The following is a 27,840-nucleotide window of genomic DNA, read 5'->3' as shown; positions in this document are numbered from 1 at the left end:
TCTATCAAAACCCCCCCCCTTAACCTTCTGCGCTCCAGAGAATAAAGACCTAACTTATTCAACCTATGTCTGTAACTTAGTTGTTGAAACCCAGGCAACATTCTAGTAAATCTCCTCTGTACTCTCTCTATTTTGTTGACATCCTTCCTATAATTGGGCGACCAAAATTGTACACCATACTCCAGATTTGGTCTCACCAATGCCTTGTACAATTTTAAAATTACATCCCAGCTTCTATACTCAATGCTCTGATTTATAAAGACTAGCATACCAAAAGCTTTCTTTACCACCCTATCTATATGAGATTCCACCTTCAAGGAACTATGCACGGTTATTCCCAGATCCCTCTGTTCAACTGTATTCTTCAATTCCCTACCATTTATCATGTACGTCCAATTTTGATTTGTCCTGCCAAGGTGTAGCACCTCACATTTATCAGCATTAAACTACATCTGCCATCTTTCAGCCCATTTTACCAAATGGCCTAAATCACTCTGTAGACTTTGGAAATCCTCTTCATTATCCACAACACCCCCTATCTTGGTATCATCTGCATACTTACTAATCCAATGTACCACACCTTCATCCAGATCATTGATGTACATGACAAACAACAAAGGACCCAACACAGATCCCTGAGGCACCCCACTAGTCACCTGCCTCCAACCCGATAAACAGCCATCCACCATTACCCTCTGGCTTCTCCTATTCAGCCACTGTTGAATCCATCTTGCTATTTCTGCATTTATACCCAACAGTTGAACCTTCTTAACCAACCTTCCATGAGGAACCTTGTCAAAGGCTTTACTAAAGTCCATATAGACAACATCCACTGCTTTACCCTCGTCAATTTCCCTAGTAACCTCTTCAAAAAATTCAAGAAGATTAGTCAAACATGACCTTCCAGGCACAAATCCATGTTGACTGTTCCTAATCAGACCCTGTTTATCCAGATGCTTATATATATTATCTCTAAGCATCTTTTCCATTAATTTGCCCACCACTGAAGTCAAACTAACAGGTCTATAATTGCTAGGTTTACTCTTGTAACCCTTTTTAAACAATGGAACAACATGCGCAGTACGCCAATCCTCGGGGCTATTCCCGTTTCTAATGACATTTGAAATATTTCTGTCATAGCCCCGGCTATTTCTACACACAGAGAATCAGCACGGAAACAGGCCCTTCGGCCCACTGACTCCGCGCTGACCATCGTTCCCTGCACACGAACACTATCCAACACACACAAGTAATTTACCGAAGCCAATTAACCTACAAACCTGCACGTCTTTGGATTGTGGGAGGAAACCAGAGCACCCAGAGAAAACCCACATGGTCACATGGAGAAGGTACAAACTTTGTACAGACAGCACTCGTAGTCAGGATCAAACCTGTAAGGCAACAACTCTATCACTGCGCCACTGTGCCTGCACCCAGCAAAACCAGGACCCATTTAAGCCCTCGTACCCATGCCCTTAGGGGTGTTTGAGGGAACTGGAGCTCACGGAGAAAATCGGGTCATGGGGGGAAACGTAAAAACTCCAAGCAGACAAGACTCATGGTCAGGATTGAATACGGGTCACTGGCGCTGTGAAGCAGAAAGTCAACCGCTACGCCACCGTGTTCTTGTTGCTCACCGACTTTTTCACATGTAACCACATTGAGAAGCTATTGTTCAATGTCTGGGGCATGATAAAGCATGATTAATTAGGTAGGCTACAGAAGAAAAGAGTTCTGGATATTCCATCCTCTCCCTAACAGTAATTCATTTTGTAGCTGTTTGATTTTGTGACAGGGCCACTGATGGTGACAGGCTGCTTAAAAAATTTTTTTTTTTAGATCTTATTAATGTCCCTTCTCATGTGAAGGATTCACAATAACATCAGGGGCTTATTAAAACCAAACCAGCTGCAGTAACTTCTCTGGTATGTAAATAAATTAAAGATTTTGAACTGAGCAGTGCCCACAATTCTTCAAAGAGCAATCATTTATCTTGCATTTTGAAGGCTCAATTCAAGGAGGCTGTCTCTAACAGTTGAATCGGGTTTACTTCGTTTTAAGGAGGTTTTGTTATTTTGCTGCAGTGATGAATGAGTCTGGTTGCACTTATCAATACCAGGTTAACCTGATGTTTCCTTGAATTCTCCAACTCATCTTCTCTCCAGTACAATTTGTTCCCCTATTCCCTCCGCTGTGTGGTGAATGAATATTTAAGGAATTTGTTAGACTTCAGATCTACAGAAGATATTGTAGTTCCTCACACATCACTTCATGATGCTGGACTTTGGTTTGCTTTTACTACTTTTGAAAAACCATCGTAATATTTTTTCATTGTTCACCTTTGGAATACCAATGGTGCAATTCAGTAAACCTTTGTTTTAACGGACCTCTTTGTAATGGTTATAGCGTGCGGACCTGCTGGTGGCAGCCCTGGCTCGCAACCCCTCCAACTGACCGTTAACAACCCCAGCTGCCCACGCCACCGCCTGGCCACCTCCAGGCCGCGCCTGCCACCGCTACCACCGACCCTTACCCGCACTGTGGCCGCGACCATCGACTCCGCCGATCCTAGCTCCTCCCCCGATCGCTAGCAGGCTGGGGCCATCAACTCACTTCGATTCCAGGCCCAGTTCCTGACCAAGAGTCTGAAGAAGGGTCTTGACCCAAAATGTCACCTATCCATGTTGTCCAGGCTGGCCGACCCGCTGAGTTACTGCAGCACTTTAGGTCCTTTATAGGTAGTATGTTTCTACTACTTAAGGGGCTGTCCCACTTGGGCGACATAATTGGCGAGTTTAGGAGAGTTTGAAAAAAATGTCATGTTGAAGACCTCCTTCGACTGTGTAGAAGACCTCCTCCAAACTCCTTCGACTATGTTGAAGACTAGCTTCAACTAGCTATGACAAGCTACGACTAACTTCGGGAAAATTGGACACCGAATACTGGAGAGTGGAGACAACCTCCTTCAACCTCCCTTCGACTATGATGAAGACTATCTACGACCACCTTCGATTACCTTCGACCACCCTCGATTACCTATGACTAACATGCCAACCTACTAGGACCTACTATGACCTACTACTACGACTAAACCTACGAGTAGAAAAAGTATCGATTTTTTCCATGGCAACCTTTTTTTACTCGCGTGCATTTTTCAACATGTTGACAAATACGGCGAGACCTAGCTGAGGCCTCGAGTACGCGGGGACTACTCTCGAGCATGAAGGAGAGTTACAAAGACCTTGTGTCGACCTTGCTGCGAGTATGAGTTGAGGCCCAAGTGGGACAGCCCCTTTAGACAATGATAATACCATACTTGGTTATAGCAGACAATTGGCAATAATAGCAGTCACGGTGGCGCAGCGGTAGAGTTGCTGCCTTACAGTGAATGTGGCGCTGGAGACCCGGGTTCAATCCCGACTACGAGTGCTGAATGTACGGAGTTTGTACGTTGTCCCCGTGACCTGCTGGGTGTTCTCCGAGATCACACTCCAACTACGTAGGTTAACTGGCTTGGTAAATGTAAAAATTGTCCCGAGTGGGTGTAGGATAGTGTTAGTGTGCGGGGATCGCTGGTCGGCACGGACCCGGTGGGCCGAAGGGCCTGTTTCTGTGCTGTATCTCGAAACTAAACTAAAGAAAACGAAACAACCTTCTCCCTCATGGTCCGTTATAATGAGGGTAAAGGAGAAGACTTCTCTATTATCTACTCCCCTTGAGTCTCTCTACCCTTTAAGTCCTGCACAAGCTGATACCATGCTGGTAAAGGGAACGGCAAATTTTACTGCTCGCCATAAACCAACACTTTTATGAAACTTTATCATCATTAGCTGTTTCAGCAAATGCAATATCCAATCCAATCCAACTTTATTTGTTAAGCACTTTAAAACAGCCAATGTTGACCAAAGTGCTGTGCAGAAGAATAAACAAGACATCATAAACAGACACCATAACAGCTCACATGAGGCGCAAAAATTACATATGAAATACAACAATAAATTAAAAGACATAAAACATGAGTAAAAATAATAGCCACGGAATAAAAGCAATCAAAAAATAAGAAATTAAATCAAGTAAATAAATAAAGTCGATATCTTACTGGGTATCAAAGGCCACGGAGAAGAGACGGGTTTTAAGAAGTGATTTAAAAACAGACAGAGAAGATGCCTGTTTAATGTGGAGAGGCAGATTGTTCCATAATTTGGGTGCCGACACAGCAAAGGCACGGTCCCCTCTGAGCTTCAGCTTAGTTTTAGGCCCACTCAGGAGCAGCTGAGAAACTACACAGAAAGATTGAAAAACAGGGGAAACATCTTAAAAGTGCGACAAACTGGAACCTCACCATAATCAGTACTGCAAGCAAACACCATTTGATACGAAAAGTAAGTGAATTTTTTTAAATCTTTAGATGTACGAAACGGAGCAACTAATTTTTACCCTGCCACCTCCAACAAATAGCATTGATAATTACCATTTCCTACATAAGCATACACAATTAATCTCATGCAAGGAACTGCACATGCTGGATTAATACAAAAAAAGACAAAAGTACTGGAGTATAATGCCCCTGTCCCACTTAGGGAACCTGAACGGAAACCTCTGGAGACTTTGCGCCCCACCCAAGGTTTCCATGTGGTTCCCGGAGGTTTTTGTCAGTCTCCCTCCCTGCTTCCACTACCTGCAACCTCCGGCAACCACCTGCAACCTCCGGGAACCGCACGGAAACTTTGGGTGGGGCTCAAAGTCTCCAGAGGTTTCCGTTCAGGTTTCCTAAGTGTGACAGGGGCATTCCTCAGCAGGTCAGGAAGCTGCTCTGGAGAACATGGATAGCCTGAAGAAGGGTATCGACCCAAAACTTCATCTGTCCATATTCAACATAGATTCTACCTGACCTGCTGAGTTACTCTAGCACTGTGTGCTTTTTTAAAAATACAATTAAGCACCTCATTGACATTCAAGTGTTTGGCCTTTTCCAAAGTCGTGAAAGGTGTATCATGTGCCGGTCTTTTTCTTTCCAGTCTGTTGATTGGACAGATAATCAGTGAGCATTCCTGTACTCAAAGTGACAAGGGCTGTTTGACAGTCACTTGAGAAGTCAGACTGGCCCTTGTTTTGATGTTTCATCCAGAATACGTGGCACTGCATCCCATGGGCAGAAATCCTGGGGGGACGTCCTCCTCCTCCCCCCCCCCCCCCCCCCCCCCCCCCCATGCTTTGAGAGGCGGGGGGGACCCCCCCCCCATGTTTTGTAATCCGGACTTTATCAGACGCTTTCTAAGGGCTGAATCGGCCCGTTCGCGGGGCCTTTCAGCGCCTGGCGCGGCTTAAAATCAAACTGCTGCATCGAGGCGATCGAGGCTCCCAATGTTGAAGCCCCCGCCGGCCGATGAAAGGCCCCGCGAACGGGCCGATTCAAGCCCCACGATTCGGGGGGGACGAAGCTGCTGTTGCTGGAGTTCGGAGTCGGTCACCAACCAGGTCAGCTCCCGATGTTACCATCCACAGGGCCCACGGCCGAAGCCTCGCTTGTTTGTGAGCATGTGCGCGGGCGGCCGCCAGGAAATTGTGTCCCCCCTCCCCATGTTTTGATAGCGATTTCCGTGCCTGCTGCATCCTCAGTCCTGCACTGGAGTTGTTGTTTGAGGTTTGGAGTGAAAGGATTTGATTTGTTTTCTGACTCTGAAACTGGCTGAATCTGAACAGCAACCCCTTCAAGGATGCGACCGAATGCTAGATTTTTACTGAAGATACACTCAAAAAGCTGGAGTAACTCAGCAGGTCAGACAGCATCTTTGCAGAAAAGGTGACGTTTCAGGTCGAGACCATCCAGGTTCTCCAGAGATGCTTCCTCACCTGCTGAATTATTCCAAGGTAGACAGAAATGCTGGAGTAACTCAGAGGGTGAGGCAGCATCTATGGAGTGAAGGTGATGTTTCGGGTCGAGTCCCTTCTTCAGTACTTTTGTCCTTTTTTCCTCGACCCAAAACATCACCTATTCCTTTTCTCCAGAGATGCTGGCAGACCCGCTGAGTTACTCCAGCTTTTTAAGTCTATCTTCAGGTTAAACCAGCATCTGCAGTTCCTTCCTACACATTTTGTCTGCCAGCGTGTTACTGTTTAATCCGAGTGCATCATTTTACTGTGCTCACGTTGACGTTGGGGTTGATTGATATTGCAGGCAAAAGTTTGTATCAAATTACCTCTCCAACAGAGTGTGAACAGTGGAGTTGAACATAAATTTAAAGAAAGATGAGAAAATATAAATACAACTTTGTTTAAAAAAATTATTTTATATTTAAAAACAAAAGCAACAAATATATACCATTATGATCCCCTGGCAAGGTTAGAATGAGACTATCGATATAATCTTAGCTCAGATTTTAAACTCCCTTACTTATCCGGTAGGCGGCGCGGCTCTGGCCAGCAGCGGCCTCTGCAGCCTGTCCGCGTTTTTATTATTTTTGTCTGTGTTTTTATGTAGTTTTTGTTATTTTATTTTGGGGTGTGTGTGGGGGGGGGTGGGGGTGGGGTGGGAGGGGGGGGGGAAACTTTGTGAATCTCTCCCTGCACTGGAGACCCGACCTTTTCTCGTCGGGTTTCCATTGTCGTTGAGGCCGCAACGAGGAGCGGCCTCCAACAGGAAGAGACCGGGGACTCGGGTGCCGACTCACCGTTGCCGTCGCGGAGCTGGCCGGGTCCGGAGCGGTGGAGGAGCGCTGCTGCTGCTGCTGATGCTGTTGCTGCTGCTGCTGCTGCTGCTGCTGCTGCTGCTCCCGGAGAGTCGGAGGCTCCAACGACAGGTCTGTGGACGGCGGCGCCAGGAGCCCGCGGCTCCCTGGAGGGAGACCGCTTCTCAGGGCTCCTGCAACGGCGACTTCTCCCGCCCGCGTTGCGGGGTCGAAGAGCTCGTGCAGCGGGGCCTGACACCACTGCCCCGCGCGGCTGGAATGGCCGCGGACTCTGCGAGCGCACACCGGGGGCTCCAACATCAAGACCCGGTGTGCGACCTCGCACCACCCGGCGTGGCTTTAATGGCCGCGGGACAATCGCCATCGCCAGCCGGGGGCTATGACTTTGACTCTGACATCGGGGGGGGGGGAGAGTGCAGTGGAGAGATAAGTTTATTTGGCCTTCCATCACAGCTATGTGATGGATGTTTATGTTAAATGTAATTATTGTTGTGTCTGGGGTCTATTTGTGTGTAATGTATGGCTGCAGAAACGGCATTTCGTTTGGACCTCCAGGGGTCCAAATGACAATTAAATTGACTCTGACTCTGACTCTGACTGTAAGGAAATGGGATGCTGGAGGTATTCCAGATCTTAAAACCTTCCAGCATCATATTCCCGATTATTTCTTTCCAGTAAAGTCACTCTAAACTTCTTCCCATTTCTGACATTCGAGAGCATGTCAATATCAAGAAGGTGGTCGTAAAGGGTATCTTGAAGAACGTTATGATGGTCATTTGTTTAAGAAGGAACTGCAGATGCTGGAACAATCGAAGGTAGACAAAAATGCTGGAGAAATTCAGTGGGAGAGGCAGCAACTATGGAGTGAAGGAATGGGTGACGTTTCGGGTCGAGACCCTTCTTCAGGCTGATGGATGGTCAAGTACCCAGCGCCTGATAGTATCTATAGACAATAGACAATAGGTGCAGGGGTAGGCCATTTGGCCCTTCGAGCCAGCACCGCCATTCAATGTGATCATGGCTGATCATCCCCAATCAGTACCCCGTTCCTGCCTTCTCATATCCCCTGACTGTGCTATTTTTAAGAGCCCTATCTAGCTCTCTCTTGAAAGCATCCAGAGAACCTGAGGCAGAGAATTCCACAGACTCACCACAGTGTTTCCTCGTCTCCGTTCTAAATGGCTTACTCCTTATTTTTAAACTGTGGCCCCTGGTTCTGGACTCCACCAACACCGGGAACATGTGTCCTGCCTCTAGCGTGTCCAAGCCCTTAACAATCTTATATTTCAATGAGATTTCCCCCTCATCCTTCTAAACTCCAGAGTGTACAAGCCCAGCTGCTCCATGCTCTCAGCATATGACAGTCCCGCCATCCCATGAATTAACCTTGTAAACCTACGCTGCACTTCCTCAATAGCAAGAATGTCCTTCCTCAAATTATGGGACCAAAACTGCACACAATACTGCAGGTGTGGTCTCACTAGGGCTCTGTACAACTGCAGAAGGACCTAGGGCCCTGTACAACTGCAGAAGGACCTAGGGCCCTGTACAACTGCAGAAGGAACTAGGGCTCTGTACAACTGCAGAAGGACAGCTGCCCTGTATCTATCAGTTGACCTGTATCTATCCCAGGATACAGAGGGAGGGACATGGCTCAAGCCTTGACAGAAATTTGTATCCTTTGCAGCCATTGGCAAGGTCCCAAAATACCTTACCAATGGGTAAAGAGGATACAAAGATCACTGTCAAGAAAATTGCCAATGTTGTTCTTGTGTTGAAGAAGGGCAACATGAATAATGCATGTAATTCTAGTTGGTGAGCTTTCCATCAGTGGTTGGAAAACTACACACAGTTTTATGGGGTTGGGATTAACTCACATTTGGAAAAGCATCGACTTGTTTGGGATCGCCAACATGGCTTTGTGTGGGGGAGGTCCAGGTCTCTCAAATCTGAGCCAGTTTTCTGAGGAAGTGATTGATGAAGTTGGCAGTGGGATCTTGGACAAAACCTTTAGTGAAGTATTTGACAAGGTATTTCCGATAGCCTGGTCCAGAAGATTAAGTCACATGAGATTCATGGTAAGTTGGATACAAATTGGCTTGGTCATAGAGGACAGAAGATAGTGGTGATTTTTCTAACTGGTGGTCGGAGACCAGGACCACTGTTTGGACCCCTTTTGTTTGCGATACAAAATAGCCAACGCCTGGTTCGCAAGGTTGCAGACTGCATAAATGTTGTCAGAGTTGTGAATAGTGAGAAATGTTATTAAAGAAAACAGAGCTGTCAGGATAAAGATCAGCTAGAAATTTGGATGGAGAAATTGGGACCCATGTGAGTTGATGCATTTTGGGATGTCAAATGCACGAGGCAAGTATATAGTACCTGTCAGGACCTTAAGATGTACAGAAGGATCTTGGAGTGTGCCCATAGTTCCCTTGTAAATGGCAGCACACATTAGGGTGATAAAGAAAGTATATGGATGGCATGCTTGCCTTCATTGGTCAGGGTATTGAGCATAATAAATAGGGAGTTATGTTGCGGCTGTAAAGCCCCTGTTCCACTTTCCCGAGTTACTCACGATTCAAACTCGGAGAATTACGGTTAATGCCAGCGCCAGCCGTAGGTACTTGGGGCTTTTTTTTTACTCGTGGACATTTTTCAACATGCTGAAAAAACCTCCCGACTTACCTGATGCCCCGAGTACCTACGGCTGGCATTACGAGCCGCTGCGAAACATCTACGAAATCCTACGGCCTCCTACAGACATTCTCCGAGTTTGAATCGAGGAAAAAACACGGGAGAATTTGTGAGTAACTCGGGAAAGTGGGACAGCGGCTTTAAAACTTTGTTGGACCAGAGTTGGGGTCTTTAGTACAGCTCTGGTCACCGCACTCCAGGAAGGATGTGGAGTCTTTGAAGAGGGTGCAGAATAGGTTCACCACGATCTTGCCTGGGTTGAAGAGTTTTAGTTACAAGGAGAGATTTGTCAAACTTGAATTGTTGTCTCTGGAGTGTCAGAGGCTGATGGGCGACCTGATAAAATTGTGAGGCACAGGCCGGGTAGAAAGTAGGCGCTTTTCCCAGGGTGGAAATGCCAAAGACAGGAGGGCATAGCTTTAAGGTGGAATGAGTAAAATTTAAAGAATCTGTGCAAAGCACTTGTTGTTTGCAGGGTGTGCTGGGTATCTGGAACATGCGATCAGGTATGGTGGTAGAACGTAGATACAATAGTTTAAGAAGCATTTAAACAGGCGCATGAACAGCCAAGGACTAGAGTGATACGGACCATGTGCAGGCAGATGGGATCAATTAGATTGCAGATCTGATGCGCGGAATGGCATGTTTCAGTTCTATGTCAACGTCTAACTGTTCGCTATTAGTGGAGAGGAATGTTGTTCGTTGTTGGTGTCAAATCCAAGGTTCATTTTCTCATGGACCCAGAGAACAGCTAAAAAAATGGAATAAACATATATTTCAGTTGTGCGTAGTGTAGCATTACGCTGGAAAGGAGAAGCAAAGTTACATTATATACAGATTAGATATGTGTCTCTTGAGGCAGCCGTGTCATTTTAATCATGATTGAATCTCTACATCAATCCCTGCAAACCTTGGTTCCCTTTTTGCCCAACAATCTGTTTCTCATGATCTCATTTATATCCATTAGTGGAGTATCCACAGACCTCCTGGGTAGAACATGCAACCAACTGACTGAAGAAATTCTTCCCGCTTCAGCCATAAAGGGTAAGCCACAAGCTAAGACAATGTTTCCTGCTTCTGGACTATCCATCAGGGGAAGCAGTCTGTTGCTCTGCTTCCCTTCAATAAATGCAACTAAAGTGCGTCCTGTGGGAAAAATCGGATATTGTGTAGAATTTGAGAGCATGAAAGATGCTTCAAAGCCTTGTCATGCCTGTCTCGGTATTATTGTTCAGTTGATGGAACTCTGCTTGGCTGGGTCTATCTGCTGTGGATTCTCCCAATTTCACACACCACTACCTCAGATGTCTGAAGATCTCTCCATGGCCTTATCCAACTTTTCATTGTTGTCTGGGCGATCCCTTACCAATACTTGGCTGCTCCAATGGCTCTGAGTTGTCAAACTTTTGTGAAGCAACAAATGGTTTTGACAGAGCAGGCACACGAAGGAATGAACCCGGTCATTTTATTCATTCATTTCGGTAGCAAATTAATCCATAGTTTTCATTTGCAATTTATGGGATTTATCTTTACACATGAGAGTGACCATTTTAGTCATGCCTTGGAAAATAATGCCAACAAAACACTATTTGGATTCAAGCTTGTGCTGAAAGTTAGTTACTGAGTTACTGGCAGAGGTGCCATATGAAACCGCTATAGCTACGTGACATTTGCCATCGGATGAATGGAGTTGGCGTACAGGAGGGAGATAATAATAATAATAATAATAATCTTATTTATATAGCACATTTTTAGTCAATTTGCATTGACCCCAAAGTGCTTCACATAATTACATTACATTCACACACAGGTAAAGGTGGGTGAAGTGTCTTGCCCCAAGGACACAACGACAGTATGCACTCCAAGCGGGATTCGAACCGGCTACCTTCCGGTCGCCAGCCGAACACTTAGCCCATTGCGCCATCTGCCGTCCCTACAATATGATGACAATATGGTTGGGTGCACTCAATGTTAGCAAGACTATTGACCAGGAAGGTAAACCCTGGGGACTGTACAACTGCCTTCATTGAAGGATGGCGGTGGAGAGAGTCAAAAGCTTCATGTTCTCTGATCTGTCTTGGGCACAGCACAATTACACAATCCCGGGGGGGGGGAAGCTTACCAACACCTCTAATTCCTCAGACGTTTGAGAAGTTTCAGCACGTCACCGACTGCTCAAGAGAACCTCTATGAGTCCACAGTGCAGAACATACTGACTGGTTGCTTTGCAACCTGCTTCGTATGCTCAAGAACACAGAAGGCTTCAGAAAGTGGTGGACATTGCTTGGGAAGAAGGTACAGGAGCCTGAGAACCAGGTTCGTGAACAACCTCTTCCCGTCAATTGTCATTGTCGTGGCTATCCCTCGACGTCGAGGATGATGGTCTACGTTGTGTAGTTTTTATGGACTCTCCAGGTGGCTTATGAGTCCAATCCTAAACGTTTTGTGCTGCTCACAGAACGAATCCGCCTGTGCGTGTGTTTGTTTAACGTGTACTTGATGTTACACTCCAAGACGCACACGGTCTTTCACAAATCAATCAACTCATTCCAATGGCAAGGGAACCAAGACGATTGGAGCTGATAGATCTGTTGCAGCCTCCATCCGCCTTCACAGCCGTTGAGTTCAAGATAACTTTGTCCTCCTGGTCCACCGTTGAGGTCTTGTAGGTTGGATCGTTCTTAGTCTGGACCCTCATCCTCAACCTCACCGCCATGGGTGGCCCGACCAGAAGCTGGTGCTTCCGACGGCATCGACCTCGGAATCATGGGGACACGCAAGCCTCTTCACCACGACAAGGTCAACGGTCCGCAGAGGTCCCGTCAATCAGCAGGTTCTTAAACAACCCAACTTTGATCACCCCAACCCATCTACACCACTGGGGACAATTATCATTTATCTACGTACTCTGGTTTTTGCAATATCGTGGTTTCATTTATTGAGAATAATAGATTTATTCTATATGTATTCGTGTGTCTACTGTGCCCATCAAAGATTTTCATTGTTCAGTTGAATCAGTTCATTGCTGCAGATACATTTAATTTGGCATCATCTTTGGCGCAGACATTGTGGGTCAAAATTGACTCCAAGAAGCATGAAATTCTAGAGTATTGTGGACGCAGCGAGACCATCGCGCAAACCAACCTCCCTTCCATTGACTCATAAGGTCATGTGATATGATAGGATTAGGCCATTCGGCCCATCGACTACTCTCACTCAATCATGGCTGATTTATCCATCCAAACCACATTCTCCTTCCTACTCCCCATAATCTCTGACACCTGTACTAATCAAGAATCTATCTCTGCCTTAAAAATAGCCACTGACTTGGCCTTCCACAGATTCACCACCTTCTGACTAAAGACATTTCTCCTCCTTTGGAACAGTTCCATACTGCATGGAATTTCATCAGCGCCTGGCAAAAGTTTGTGTTAAACGGTTAAAAATTCGCAATGGTATCAAAGTCTGAATTGCTCCTCATCTCCTTCCTAAAAGAACGTCCTTTAATTCTGAGGCTATGACCTCTAGTTCTAGACTCTCCCACTAGTGGGAACATCCTCTCCACATCTACTCTATCCAAGCCTTTCACTATTCTGTATGTTTCAATTGTCCCCTCTCTTTCTTCTAAACTCCAGCGAGTACAGGCCCAGCATTGATAAACACTCATCATAGGTTAACCTAATCATTCCTGAAGTCCATTTACACTACCTGCTGCCTCGGCAAGGCCAGCAGCATAATCAAGGACAGACAGGTCTCACCTCGGTCACTCCCTCGTCTCCCCTCTCTCATCAGGCGAGATATACAGATGTGTGAAAATGCACACCTCCAGATTTAGGGACAGGCAACTGAACCATCCTATCAACACTAGACAACGGTCCTGAGCTGCTATCTACCTCTTTGGAGACATTTGGACTATGTTTAATTAGACTTTACTGGGCTTTATCTTGCCCTAAACGTTATTCCCTTTATCATTTATCCTGTGTCTGTACACTGTGGATGGCTTGATTGTAATCATGTATTGTCTTTCCGCCGACTGATTAGCACGCAACAAATGCTTTTCACTGTGCCTCGGTACATATGAAAATAAAATAAACTAAACTAAATGGCCTGTCCTGTTCTGTACTGTGACAAATAACATTCTTAATAAACTCTGAAAGCGTTTAAACCTGACTCTGTTGCAGATGGTTAGAGGCTGAGGCAGCACCATGTGTAGAGTAGGTGGTTCTCTTTGCGTTTTCACGAGTGTTTGGCCCTCAAGCAATAATACCAAGAACCAAAGATCAAAAAAATCTGGAGATGTTGGAAACGTGCAGAAGGTCAGGCAGCATCTATGGGAAGAAGCAGTTAACGCTTCAGGTCACAGATTTTTATCAGAACCTGACGCAACCTGAAACATTAACTCTGTTTCTCAATACACAGATGCTATCTGACCTGCTGAGTGTTTCCAGCATTCTCAACTTCCATACCACCAAGAATATGTCTTGTATTAGTTGCACTAGATGCTGGTGAGGCCGCACTTGGAATATTCTGGTCTGTTTTGGTCACCCTGCTGTAGGAAAGAAGTCATTAAGCTGCAAAGAGTGCGGAGAGGATTGTTAAGGATGGTGTCAGCACTCTTGGACGAGCTGCAAAGAGAGGTTGGACAGACTAGGACTTTATTCAATAGACAATAGACAATAGGTGCAGGAGTAAGACATTCGGCCCTTCGAACCAGCACCGCCATTCAATGTGATCATGGCTGATCATCCCCAATCAGTGCCCCGTTCCTGCCTTCTCTCCATATCCCTTAACTCCGCTATCCCTAAGAGCTTTATCTAACTCTCTCTTGAAAGCATCCAGAGAACCGGCCCCCACCGCCCTCTGAGGCAGAGAATTCCACACACTCACAACTGTGTGAAAAGATTTTTCCTTATCTCCACTCTAAATTGCTTACCACTTATTCTTAAACTGTGGCCCCTGGTTCTGGACTTCCCCAACATGGAACATGTTTCCTGCCTCGAGCGTGTTCAAACCCTTAATAATCTTATTTGTTTCAATAAGATCCCTACTCATCCTTCTAAATTCCAGAGTATACAATCCCAGACGCTCCAATCTATCAACATATGACAGTGCCGCCATCCCGAGAATTAACCTCGTGAACCTACGCTGCACTCCCTCAATAGCAAGAATTCCTTAGAGCGCAGGAGGTGTATAAAATCAAGAGGGGAATAGATAGTAGGGTGAATGTTCCAGCGTAGGGGAATTAACAAACAAATCAAGACCAAAGGGCATGTTTATGTATCAGGGAAAACATTTAATAGGAACTGTATGTGTAACTTTTTCACACAGCTGGCTGTATTTGGAATGAGCTGCCAGAGGAAGTAGTTGAGACAGCCACCAGAACTACATTTAAAAGACATTTGGACAGGTGCATGGGTGGGAAAGGTTTGGAGGGATATGTGACTAGCGTAGATGATTATAGGAGCAGGGAGGTTCTACTGCAGTTGAACAGGGTTTTGGTGAGACCACACCTGGAGTATTGTGTACAGTTTTGGTCTCCAAATTTGAGTAAAGTCTCTGAGTAAAGAAGTTCCCCCTCATGTTACCCCTAAACTTCTGTCCCTTAATTCTGAAGTCATGTCCTCTTATTTGAATCTTCCCTTTTCTCAAAGGGAAAAGTTTGTCCACATCAACTCTGTCTATCCCTCTCATCATTTTAAAGACCTCTATCAAGTCCCCCCTTAACTTTCTGCGCTCCAGAGAATAAAGACCTAACTTATTCAACCTATCTCTGTAACTTAGTTGTTGAAACCCAGGCAACATTCTAGTAAATCTCCTCTGTACTCTCTATTTTGTTGACATCCTTCCTATAATTGGGCGACCAAAATTGTACACCATACTCCAGAGTTAGATGTGGCCTTTGTGGCTAAAGGGGTCAGGGGGTATGGAGAGAAGGCAGGTACAGGATACTGAGTTGGATGATCAGCTATGATCATATTGAATGGCGGTGCAAGCTCGAAGGGCCGAATGACCTACTCCTGCACCTGTTTTCTATGTTTTTATGAAGCATCTAAGTTGGCATGGACAAGTTGGGCTGAAGGGCCTGTTTTCATGCTGTATGACTCTAAGTCAACTTCACTTTTTTGTTTCGAGAATCGGTGGGGGCCCTGCCAGCAGCGTGTTGGTCATTTCTACTTTTTTTGTTTTTTCAGTGTGTCCAGATGTGTGTTTTAATGTCTCTCTGTGTGTCTTGTATGGGGGGTGGTGAAGGGGGGTAAGGGGGAAACCGATTTTGGTCGCCTCCTCCACGGAGAGGCGACTTTTTCCATGTTGCCTCTCTTGCGACCTAACACCAAGGATTGATGCGGCCCTTCCTGGAGTCGGGCCCGGAGCTTCAGCAGCGGCGCAGCGTGGACTATTTACGTTCGCTGGCCCGCGGCCTACAACTTCTGAAGCCGCGGTTTGCGGAGCTTCCAGCCGCGGGCGCAGCGTCCGGAGCCTGGGATCCCTGACTGGGGATCCCCGGAGAAGTAGATCACCGACCCGCAGGCCCGCGGCCTTCAACATCTTGAAGCCACGACTGCGGAGCTTCTAGCCGCGTTGCGGCAGGGAATTACGGACTTACCATCCGGAGCGGGATCCCTCGTCGGGGATCCCTGGAAAAGAGCTCCGACCGCCGGCCTGCGGCCTACGTAACCTTGAATCTGCGGTCTCCAGTAGGAAAACACCAATTCGGGACTTACCTTTCAGACAAGAGGGCCTGTACATCTGGCCGCCCACAGCAATGACTGCAGAGGTTTATGGCCCTGATCACGGGTGAACAATGGAGGAGGACTGACTGTACTTTTGTGCCTTCCACCACAGTGATGAATGCTGTGGTCAATTTTTATTGTGTATTGTGTGTTCTTTTTTGTTGTACCGCTGCTGGCAAGTTCATTCCACTGCACTTTATTGTGTATGTGGTGAATACAACTGATTGATGTATTGATTGATTGATAGTTTTGAGGATAACAAATTTACCTCATTTATTTATGTAAGAACCATAAATAGTTGTGTATATAAAGGACTTTTGGCCACGATAATTAATGGCTCAGCTACTAAAACTGTTGCCCCCCCACCCCAGTGCCAGAGACCCAGGTTTGACCCTGACCTCGAATGCTGTCTGTGTAGAGTTTGCATTTTCTCCCTGAGACCATGTGGGTCCCTTCTGGGTGCTTTTGTGTCCTCCCACATCACAAAGGTGCGTGAATTTGGCCCCTGGTAACTAGTCTGTGAATGCAAAAGTGTGAAATCATAGAAGTAGTGTAGATAGGAGATGGATAGAAACATAGAAAAAAGGTGCAGGAGTAGGCCATTCGGCCCTTCGAGCCTGCACCGCCATTCAATATGATCATGGCTGATCATCCAACTCAGTACCCTGTACCTGCCTTCTCTCCATACCCCCTGATCCCTTTAGCCACAAGGGCCACATCTAACTCCCTCTTAAATATAGCCAATGAACTGGCCTCAATTACCTTGTGCGGGAGAGAATTCCAGAGATTCACCACTCTCTGTGTATAAAAAGTTTTCCTCACCTCAGTCCTAAAAGATTTCCCCCTTAGCCTTAAACTGTGACCCCTTGTTCTGGACTTCCCCAACATCGGGAACAATCTTCCTAGCCTGTCCAACCCCTTAAGAATTTTGTAAGTTTCTATAAGATCCCCCCTCAATCTTCTAAATTCTAGCGAGTACAAGCCGAGTCTATCCAGTCTTTCTTCATATGAAAGTCCTGACATCCCAGGAATCAGTCTGGTGAACCTTCTCTGTACTCCCTCTATGGCAAGAATATATTTCCTCAGATTAGGAGACCAAAACTGTACGCAATACTCCAGGTGTGGTCTCACCAAGACCCTGTACAACTGCAGTAGAACCTCCCTGCTCCTATACTCAAATCCTTTTGCTATGAATGCTAACATACTATTCTCCTTCTTCACTGCCTGCTGCACCTGCATGCCTACTTTTAATGACTGGTGTACCATGACACCCAGGTCTCGTTGCATCTCCCCCTTTCCTAATCGGCCACCATTCAGATAATAATCTACTTTCCTGTTTTTGCCAGGTTTTTGATGGTCGGCATGGACGCGGTGGGCCAAAGGGCTGTTTCCATGCTGTGTCTCCAATACCAAAATGATGTTATTTTAACATGCACTTGCATTTTGTTTTACAATATATGCTCACTTGGTTTCTTTCTGATCAATTTGTTATTTCTCCAGAAGGTGCAAACAATGGGATTGCAATCAAATGCTCAGTGTTATTCTCAGCACGCACTAAGTACATTGTGTTCCAGCTCTCTCTGCCTATTAGTAATGCCACGGCAAGAAGCAGTCAAGAGACCTCACCAAATGCTGAAGCTTTCTGCACTTATTTGGCATAGAACCCAAATTGTGCAGCATTTTGTTTTAGTGAGCAATCAAATATCCTTTTTTTTCTAATGATAATGAGAGTGTCTTCAAAGCTAGGGTTGGTTATATGGGAGACAAAAATGCTGGAGAAACTCAGCGGGTGAGGCAGCATCTATGGAGCGAAGGAATGGGTGACGTTTCGGGTCGAGACCCTTCGTCAGACGGATATATGGTAATCTATATATTGGTTATATGGTCATCTCTTTAGTATTTTAATTACTGGTAACGGTGATCCTTGAAGATGCTCTGAAACCAAAGCATATTGTGGCTCTAGTTTGTAAATGTAATATTCTTGTACAAATGACTTTTGAAAACGCATTGTGGTTGCATCCACTCTTACCCTGTTGAGTCAGATACCAATTTGTAGCCACAATGTGTCAATCCTCAATAATTGGCCTCAGCCGTGGTTAGCCACCTGTTCCCCTTCGTTTTAGATGAGCCATTTTTCCAACACTCCATCCAATTCTGTTGAAATCATCCAAATACGTTGTAATTTCCAATTATTCCAGTGATGATCGTTTTGGGAATGGCAAGGGAAGTCAAAATGGCGAACAGTAGGGCAACTTGAGTTGTCTATAAAATGCAGAAGAAGGTATTGTACAAGGTGTTTAGGTTCAAATTGATTGAATTGGGTCCATTATGGTGCTGTTTAGAATCGAAGCAGGAGGTATTGTATTGTATTGTATTGTATATCTTTATTGTCATTTCCTGAGTATTCACATACCCAGAGGAAACTAAAAAACGGTGCTCAACCAGTGTCCATTCAGTGTGCATTAAAAATAAATAGAAATAAAAATACATATATCATGAACAAATTTAACACTCTACTAGGTGCAGTGTAGTGAAGGTTTCCTCCCACACTCCAAGATGTACAGGTTAGTAGGTTAATTGGCTTCAGAGAGAAAAAAAAAAGTTATTTGTCCCTAGTGTGTAGGATAGTGTTAATGTACGGAGTGATTGCTGGTTGGCACCTATTCGGTGGGCCGAAGGGCTTGTTTCCGGGCTGTATCTCTGTAAAGACTTTCCAATGTCTCTAAAATGTACCGAGATACAGTGAAAAGCTTTGTTTAGCACTACTACCTGAACAGAGTAGATATACCATACATAAATATAATCAAGTCAAACTCAAATACAATAGTTAGATCTAAGTGAATGATACAGTGCAGAATATAGTTCTCGGCATTGCAGAGCATCAATCTCTCTCCTTATTACTCCCTTGTAATCAATTTATTTCAGAATTATTTCTTGCATGCCTTTAAATAGACTGTTCATGTTTGCACATACCAGGAGACAGATCTGCACCTGTAGAAACTTGTCATTGAAAATAAGAAATAAAACCACTTGGTTTCAGAAACCAAATTGTTCTTCAATTTGGGAATGTGTGTTCTGCACATGCCATATACATGAATCGCCACAAATAAGCAGGAAGGATGCAAAACAGATGTATCCTGCACGATAGGGACCAGCTGAATCCAGTTAATATCGTGCGCTGGATTATAAAAAAATTTATTACGCTGTTGTATTGAGGATAAATACTTTAATAGCCCCAAAATAGCAAAGGGTAATATGATGTAAGTTTGGCACGTGCAGTCAAATTGACATTAACGCACTCATTTAGTTTACAAAGTTATAAACTTGCGTAGGGCCGAGAAGATAAGGCAATGCTCTGGCAACAGTGATTTGATTTATGGTCTGTTTTCCTTTTGTTTTAAACTGAGCAAGTGACATCTGACTTTGATTGGGAAGTGTTAGGAAATTAATTGTTTGCCAACGAATATCTGAAGTATTCGTCGTGCAGCTGAATAATTTCACTTTAGTGCAAGCAAAGTAAATTTCTAGCCAAAATGAAGAAAAGTACATTTTAAAATTGAGGTATTTTTCTTTTTTAAATAACTGGTTAGGTAGCTTAATCTATTTCTTGAGGTTATCAGTGGCCCTGGAATTATCAGTCAGCACATGCAAGAAGGCATTGAATTTCTCGATAATGACTTACAGATTATTTTGTGAGTCCAAACTGTGGCAAGAAATGTCTTAAATTAATGCATGAATGTCCTCTCACATCAAGGGTAACAAAAAGCGCCAGCAGCGGAAAATAATTTAAAACAGAAAACAAAAGCAGAGCACATTAATAATTTTAAATAGTCCGTGCTAGGATTAAGCACAAGGTTGCAATCTGATCTCTAGGTTAAAGCAGTTATAAACTGCACGATCTTGACCTCAATTATGGGACACCCATCTAATCACTGCCAGGTATCCACGCTGTACATCTAAATGGTGCTTATAATCTCCACACTGGGCTACAGTGTTCATGTTTTAGTTTTGGAGATACAGCATGGAAGCAGAGAAGTCCACACCTACCATTGATTCCACACTAGTTCCACTCCCCACACAATTTACAGAGGGCCAATTAACCTACCTTACCGCATGTCTTTATGATGTGGGAGGAAACCCACACGGTCACAGGGAGAACATGCAAATTCAAGTCAGACTGCAGCCGAGGTCAGGATTGAACCTGAGTCTCTGGCGCTAATGGTCAGCGGCAAAGTCTGAAAACATGAAATTGTTGCTCGAACAGTGCAAAGTTTGGCAGGTTTTACTTTGTTCCTGCACCATTTAACAATCACTCTATCAGAGATGCACAATTTTTGGAAGCTTACTTCTACCAGCGATTATATTTCAACTTGTAGGACGTCCAGTGTTAAACTTGACAAGGCTTCTCAGCAATTTCATGTGTTTCAAATGTTCCAACAGGGATGGAAGATGAATGGGTTTTATTCATTTGTTGCATCTGTTTAGTTTAGTTTATTATCACGTGTACCAAGGTACAGTGAAAAACCTCTGTTGCGTGGTAACGAGTCAGCGGTAAGACTATACATGATTACAATCGAGCCATCCACTGTGTGCAGATATATGATAAAGGGAATAACGTTTAAAGCAACTTAAAGTCTAGCAATGTCCGATTAAAGATAGTCCGAGGATCGCCAATAAGGTAGATGGTAGGTTAACACCGCTCTCTAGTTGGTGAGAGGACGGTTCAGTTGCCTGATAACAGCTTGGTAGAAACCGTCCCTGAATGTGGAAGTGTGCATTTTCACACTTCTGTACCACTTGCCCTATGCTTTCTATTATCTGTCAAAACTATGCCAGCAATGGAAAAGGAGGTTGGTTTGTGTGATGGTCAGTCTGCAATTTCTTGCGGTCTTGAATGGGGCTGTTCCCAAACCATGGTGTGATGCATCTCAATAAAATGATTACACATACCGTCAACTTTCAAAAAGTTAAAAAAACTCATGCATAGAGCCTTTTACCCCATGTTGGGGAAATCAAGAAATGGAAGACATAGGCTTAAGGTGAGAGGTGAAAGATTCAATAGGAGCCTGAGAAACTTTTTTCCACAGAGGAGGGTGTATATGAAAAGAGCTGCCAGTGCAGGTAGCTGATTCAGGTACAGTAACATGTAAAATACACTTAGACAGGTGAATGGATTGGTAACGTTTAGAGGGATATGGATCAATTGCAGGCAAATGGGATTAGCTTAGATGGTGTAGCTTGGTTGGCACGGACGGGTTAGGTGATGGGCCTGTTTCCATGCTGTATGACTCTAACTAGATTCATGTACAGCAGCCACTGTTATGTGTACCGGCACCCTTTTGTCTACAAAAAAATGCATTGCCAAGATTTCATGCAAAAATACTGGAGGTCAGGCAGCATCTTCCAGCGCTTTAGAGTTCTTCCAGCGCTTGTGTTTCATTCAAACTCCCAGCATCTGTTCATTCTTATGTCACTATTTTACTGCCAATGTTTATTTAAATAAGTTTCTTTACCACCTCTCTGTGCTGAGCAAAACTATTCATTTGCTTGCATGTCATTCCTAATCAATGACTAAGTGAGGCAGGTACTGAGTTGCACATTAAATGTACTATTACATATTTCTCTCAACATTTTAATATGTATTTGTTTCCTCATTAATTGGTGGTATGATCATTCATTGTGTTTCCTTCTGCATCAATGGAGCTTGACATTTTTGGAACTCCACGCTCATTGTTAGTTTATGAAAATAGCAACAAACTGGCGCCTCTGCATACATTTGTACTGTATCTGAGATGCTTATCTAAGATGTATCTAAGTGCCAATGTATAGCGATACATACTGAACTGTATACAAAAATGAATTGCACTGTACCTTGGAACACGTGACAAATAAAGTACCTTTGAACCTCTGTAAGGGAAGACTGCACATAGGATACTTTGTGCTGTTTTGGCATCAAAAGTACTGCAGTAATAAAATTTAAACATTAAAGCCAGAAAGATTTGATTTGCCAGAGAGAAATGGTACTGTGGTAAATAGAGACATAACATTGAGAGTAAAACCACTGAAATGGCCAATGTGGAGACAAATAAATAGACATTTTAAAATTATACATTGTTTTTATAGTGTGCTGGGCTATTTCTTACAGTCCGGGAGGTTGTGACCTGGACACAAATTTACTATTTAACGAGGAGAGTGGTTATGTTAAAATGCTTTTTGCAGTGGTTTATTTTCCCACGTTTGGAATACTTTGCTGCACATTGAGTTAGCGATTTATGGGTTGTTAATGGGGCAATTGTCTCAATACTTTTGTTTAGTTTAGAGATACAGCGTGGAAACAGGCCCTTCAACCCACCGAGTCCACATCAACCAGCAATTCCCGTACACCAGCACTATCCTACACACGAGGAACAATTTCCAATTTTCACTGAAGGCAATTAACCTACAAACTGTGCATCTTTGGAGTGTTGGAGGAAACCGGAGCACCCGGAGAAAACCCACGCGGTCACAGGGAGAGCGTGCAAACTCTATACAGACAGCACCCATAGTCTGGTCTCTGTTAGGGTGCTGTAAGGCAGCAACTCTACCACTGCACCATCTTGAAGGTGAATATCACGTATACAACCAGAGTGAAAGAATATTCGGCAGTACCTTCTACTTTGGCTGTTCAAACTAGAACCGATAGAGAAATTTATCTCCATTGGTGCTGCCTGACCTGCTGAGTTCTTCCAGCAATTTGTTTATTACTGAATACTCGGTACAATAATCCTTTGAAATACAAATTTATTTGGGTTGAAAAATAATCCTGTGATTTGATGGTATTTCACAGTGTGCTGAGAATCCTCAGAAAAGCAGATTTATGCATTTGGTTGCATTATACAATGTTTATTTTGTGAGATGAAAGGCGTTGTGCTTTAAATATCAACTAAAATTAATTTTAACTGAATTGGTTATTTTTAACTTTGTAATGCAGAGTGAGAAAAAAAAAATCACATTTACTTTACCTTCTACTAAGAGTAAATAAGCTGTCTAAGTTAAGAACTTTTTGCATGAAGTCCCCTTCCAATAACTTGAATAGAAATTTGGCAGACGGAAATAAGTTGGATCTTCCTTTTAAATCTTGAGAGACTGAAAGGTGTTGTTGAGTAAAACCTGGCATCCTTAAATACAAATCGCAAACATAAGTTGCAGATACAGCATGTATTTAGGAAGGCAGTGCAGTATAGAGCATAGAAAAGTATAGCACAGGAACATGATACCCGCCTGTACATTATTCCGATCTCTCCATTCCTTGCATGCACATATGCTCATCCAAAAGTCTCTGAAACACCACTATCATATCTGCTTCCACCACCACCACCCCTGGCAGCGAATTCCAGGCACCTGTGTTTAAAAAGAAAATTGCCCTGCACATCTCCTTTAAACTTGCCCCTTTCATCTTAAAGCTGTGCCCTCTAGTCTTTGACATTTCCACCCTGGGGGGGAAAAAGGTTCTGACTGTATAACCTATCTATCCCTCTCATCATTTTATATTTGTCTCTCAGATCTCCCGTCAGCCTTTGATACCCCAGAGCAAACAATCCAAGTTTGTCCAACCTCCCCTTATAGCTAATATATGTCAGCTTTGTATCTAAGGGAACTTCACCACAAAATGAAAGATGTCTTGCTCCAATTATGTAGATCCCGTGTGAAACTGTGTCTGGAATATCATGCCATCTTGTTATCATTAGACAGCATCGAGATCGAGGAGGATTTGCTTCCGTTTCAGTTTTGTGGATGCTGAGCTGTCCGACTCCAGTGTAAAAGGCACACCCTTTTGCAGATGGCAGGAGCAGTCTGATGGGGCAAGCAGGTTGGGTGGCTTGTTTGTGAGCTGGTGCACTCATTCTGCCATTTATTTGGGGCTTCCATGTTCACGTGAGGTTCTCGATTCCACCTCCACATTGGCTGAAGATTCCCAAGAGTTGAAGATTTCACATTATTTTGCAAAAAGCTTCCATCGGAAGCAGATGTCGAATGAGAAAGCAGGAACGGGATACTGATTTTGAATGACCAGCCATGATCATATTGAATGGCGGTGCTGGCTCGAAGGGCCGAATGGCCTACTCCTACACCGATTTTCTTTGTTTCAATTTTTATTGTATTGTATCTGCAAGGATTATGTGAAGGTCTCTGTTTGAAGAAAGTACTATATTTCCCCTCACTGCTGAGAAAAACCTATCCACGTCTTTAATAATGCATCTATATCCTCAATCTAAATGTGCAAGGCATGGATAGTAAGTATGCAGATGACACTAAAATAGGTGCTATGACAGTTAAGAGGGTTACAAGATACAAGATACAAGATACATTTAATTGTCATTTGGACCCCTTGAGGTCCAAACGAAATGCCGTTTCTGCAGCCATACATTACAAACACATAGACCCAAGACACAACATAATTTACATAAACATCCATCACATCGCTGTGATGGAAGGCCAAATAAACTTATCTCTCCACTGCACTCTCCCCCTCCCCCCCGATGTCAGAGTCAAAGTCAAAGCCCCCGGCTGGCGATGGCAATTGTCCCACGGCCATTAAAGCCACGCCGGGTGGTGCGAGGTCGCACACCGGGTCTTGGTGTTAGAGCCCCCGGCGTGCGCTCGCAGAGTCCCGCGGCCATTCCAAGCCGCGCGGGGCGGTGATGTTAGGCCCCGCTCCAGGAGCTCTTCGACCCCGCAACTCGGGCGGGAGAAGTCGCCGTTGCGAGAGCCCTGAAAAGCGGTCTCCCTCCAGGGACCCGCGGGCTCCCGGTGCCGCCGTCCGCAGACCTGCAGTTGAAGCCTCCGACTCTCCGGTCGGGCCGCAGCAGCAGCAGCAGCAGCGCTCCACCACCGCTCCACCCGCTCCGGACTCGGCCAGCTCCGCGACGGTGAGGTGAGTCGTCGGCACCAGAGTCCCCGGTCTCTTCCTGTTGGAGGCCGCTCCTCATTGCAGCCCCAACGATAACGTAGACCCGACGAGAAAAGGTCGGGTCTCCAGTGCAGGGAGAGATTTAAAAGTTACCCCCTCCCTCCCACCCCACCCCACCCCCCACACACACACACCCCAACAAAAAATAACAAAAACTACATAAAAACATAGACAGAAAATAATAAAACGCAGACGGGCTGCGGAGGCCGCTGCTGACAAGAGTCGCGCCGCCCACCAAGAGGGTTATGAAGAATTGATCAGCAGCGTCAGTGTGATGAGGAATGGCAGATAGAAAGACACAAAGCTGGAGTAACTCATTGGGTCAGGCACCATAGGTTGGTGGTCTCAGGTCGGGACTCCTCTTCCCATTCTGTGTAATGGAGTTTAATTCAGATAAGAGTTGCATTTTGGAAATTAAACCAGAGTAGGACTTTCACAGAGAATGGTAGAGTCATTGGGAGTGGTGTGGAACAGGGAGGAGCATGAAATAAATGTTCTTAATATCCTGAAATTGGTGTTATGGTGTTACAGGGAGATGAAGAAGACTTTTGCCTTGATCGATAAGGGTATTGAGTGCAGACACAAAATGCTGGAGTAACTCAACGGGTCAGCAGCATCTTTGGAGAAAAGAAATAGGTGACATTTTGGGTCGAGACCCTTACGCAAACTGAGAGAGAAGAGGAAAGCTATAGGTATGAAAAGGTACAGAACAAATCAGAGCTCTCACCAAATGACTCAGGAAGGGTGGAGCCCACAATGGTCCAATGTTGGCAGCTGAAGAGGTGATAACGAAGTGACACAAACAATGAAACAACATCTTCAAACAACATGTTTAAGAAAGAACTGCAGATGCTGGCAAAATCGTAGGTAGACAAAAATGCTGGAGAAACTTAGCGAGTGAGGCAGCATCTATGGAGCGAAGGAATAGGTGATGTTTCAGGCCGAGACCCTTCTTCAGACTGAAGAAGGTTTTCAACCAGAAAAGTTGCCTATTCCTTCGCTCCATAGATGCTGCCTCACCCGCTGAGTTTCTCCAGCATTTTTGTCTACCCTCGTTAAACATTATAAACCTTGGGACAGCTGACAATAAACTAAACTAAAGTATTACAGACACAAAATGCTGGAGTAATTCAGCGGGACAGGCAGCATCTCTGGAGAGCTGCCTGTCAAGACACTTCTTCAAACTAAAGGGTTGATCTCATTAAACAGTGCAAGAAGTGACCTCCATTTTTTGTTGTTCTTCTAAATTGTTCATTCTTTAAATGTGGCTGGCACTACTAAATTCGATATTTATTGCTTATTCCTAAGCAGTATAACTTGAGATGCTGGGCTATTTCAGTGGGAAGTTAGGAGAGAGGGAGGTTTAACATATGAGCTGGATTGTGTATAGACCAGACTGAGTAAAAAGGCACAAGGAGACACAATAAACTGCAGATGCTGGAGCAATGTTTTCTTCACTGAAGGGCATCATAAACCAGTTGGTTTTCTCCATGAAACTTTTCCAAATCATTTCTCCGATGTAAGCAACAACTACTTATTTTTTTGCTGCTTGTTTCTTTCTATTTGTCATGTTGATGGATGGCTGGTGTTGGGTAATGGAATGATTTTTTTTACCCTCAGTGCCAATATGCACTGCTTTTTAAAGTCTAAGCACGGCCAGATGTTGAGAAGGTTTGTTCCTTTCGTTGAATTGTTGCCATTTTGATTTACCTCACGAAATATTAAAAATCTGCTTCAAATGAAGAGGAGATGGTAGAGACTGCACAGGACCGCAGCAGGTGGAGCTGCTGCCATGCAGCAATGGAGATCCGAGTTCATGACTGACCTTGGTTGCTGTCTGCGTGAAGTTTGCAGTTTTTCCCCCACGACCACGTAGTGCATAGACAATAGGTGCTGGCCCTTCAAGCCAGCATCGCCATGGAACGTGATCATGGCTGATCATCCACAATCAGTACCCTGTTCCTGCCTTCTCCCCAAACCCCTTCATTCCGCTAGCCCTAAGAGTATCTTAGGCCCCTATCCCACTTTCCCGAGTTACTCACAAAGTTTCCCGAGTTTTCCCCTTGATTCAAACTCGGAGAATGTCCGTAGGAGTCTGTAGGCGTCCGTAGATGTTTCGTAGCGGCTCGTAATGCCAGCCGTAGGTACTCGGGGCATCAGGCAAGTCGGGATGTTTTTTCAGCATGTTGAAAAATGTCGACGAGTAAAAAAATAGTCCTGAGTACCTACGCTGTAATTCTCCGAGTTTTAATCAAGGGGAAAACTCGAGAGAATTCATGAGTAACTTGGGAAAGTGGGACAGGCCCTTAACTCTCTTTTGAATGCACCCAGTGAATTGGCCTCCACTGCCCTCTGAAGCAGCGAATTCCACAAATTCACAACTCTCTGTAAGAAAAAGTTTTTCCTCATCTCAGTTCTAAATGGCCTACCCCTTATTCTTAAACAGGTGACCCCTGGTTCTGGACTCCCCGAACATCGGAAGGGTTTCGGCCCGAAACGTTGCCTAATTCTTTTGCTCCATAGATGCTGCTGCACCCGCTGAGTTTCTCCAGCATTTTTGTGTACCTTCGATTTTCCAGCATCTGCAGTTCCTTCTTAAACACATCGGGAACATGTTTCCTGCATCTAGCGTGTCCAATCCCTTACTAACTTTTTATGTTTCTATAAGATTCCCTCTCATCCTTCTAAATTCCAGTGAATACAAGCCCAGCCACTCCGTTCTTTTATCATATGACAGCCCCGCCATCCCGGGGAGTAATCTCGTGACGCTGCA

General features: G+C 44.7%; 1 protein-coding gene across 4 annotated transcripts in view; it reads left to right on the top strand.

Moving 5' to 3' along the window:
- Positions 1–27,840, top strand: part of uvrag (UV radiation resistance associated gene) — a 314,525-nt gene that overhangs the window by 197,301 nt on the left and 89,384 nt on the right. The gene's annotated exons all lie outside the window — the stretch shown is intronic.

This window comes from Leucoraja erinacea, chromosome 6 (assembly GCF_028641065.1).
Source record: "Leucoraja erinacea ecotype New England chromosome 6, Leri_hhj_1, whole genome shotgun sequence".
In the NCBI taxonomy this organism is placed as follows: domain Eukaryota; kingdom Metazoa; phylum Chordata; class Chondrichthyes; order Rajiformes; family Rajidae; genus Leucoraja; species Leucoraja erinaceus.
Note: the sequence above shows the minus strand (reverse complement) of the source record. Positions and strands in the feature narration are given on the sequence as shown.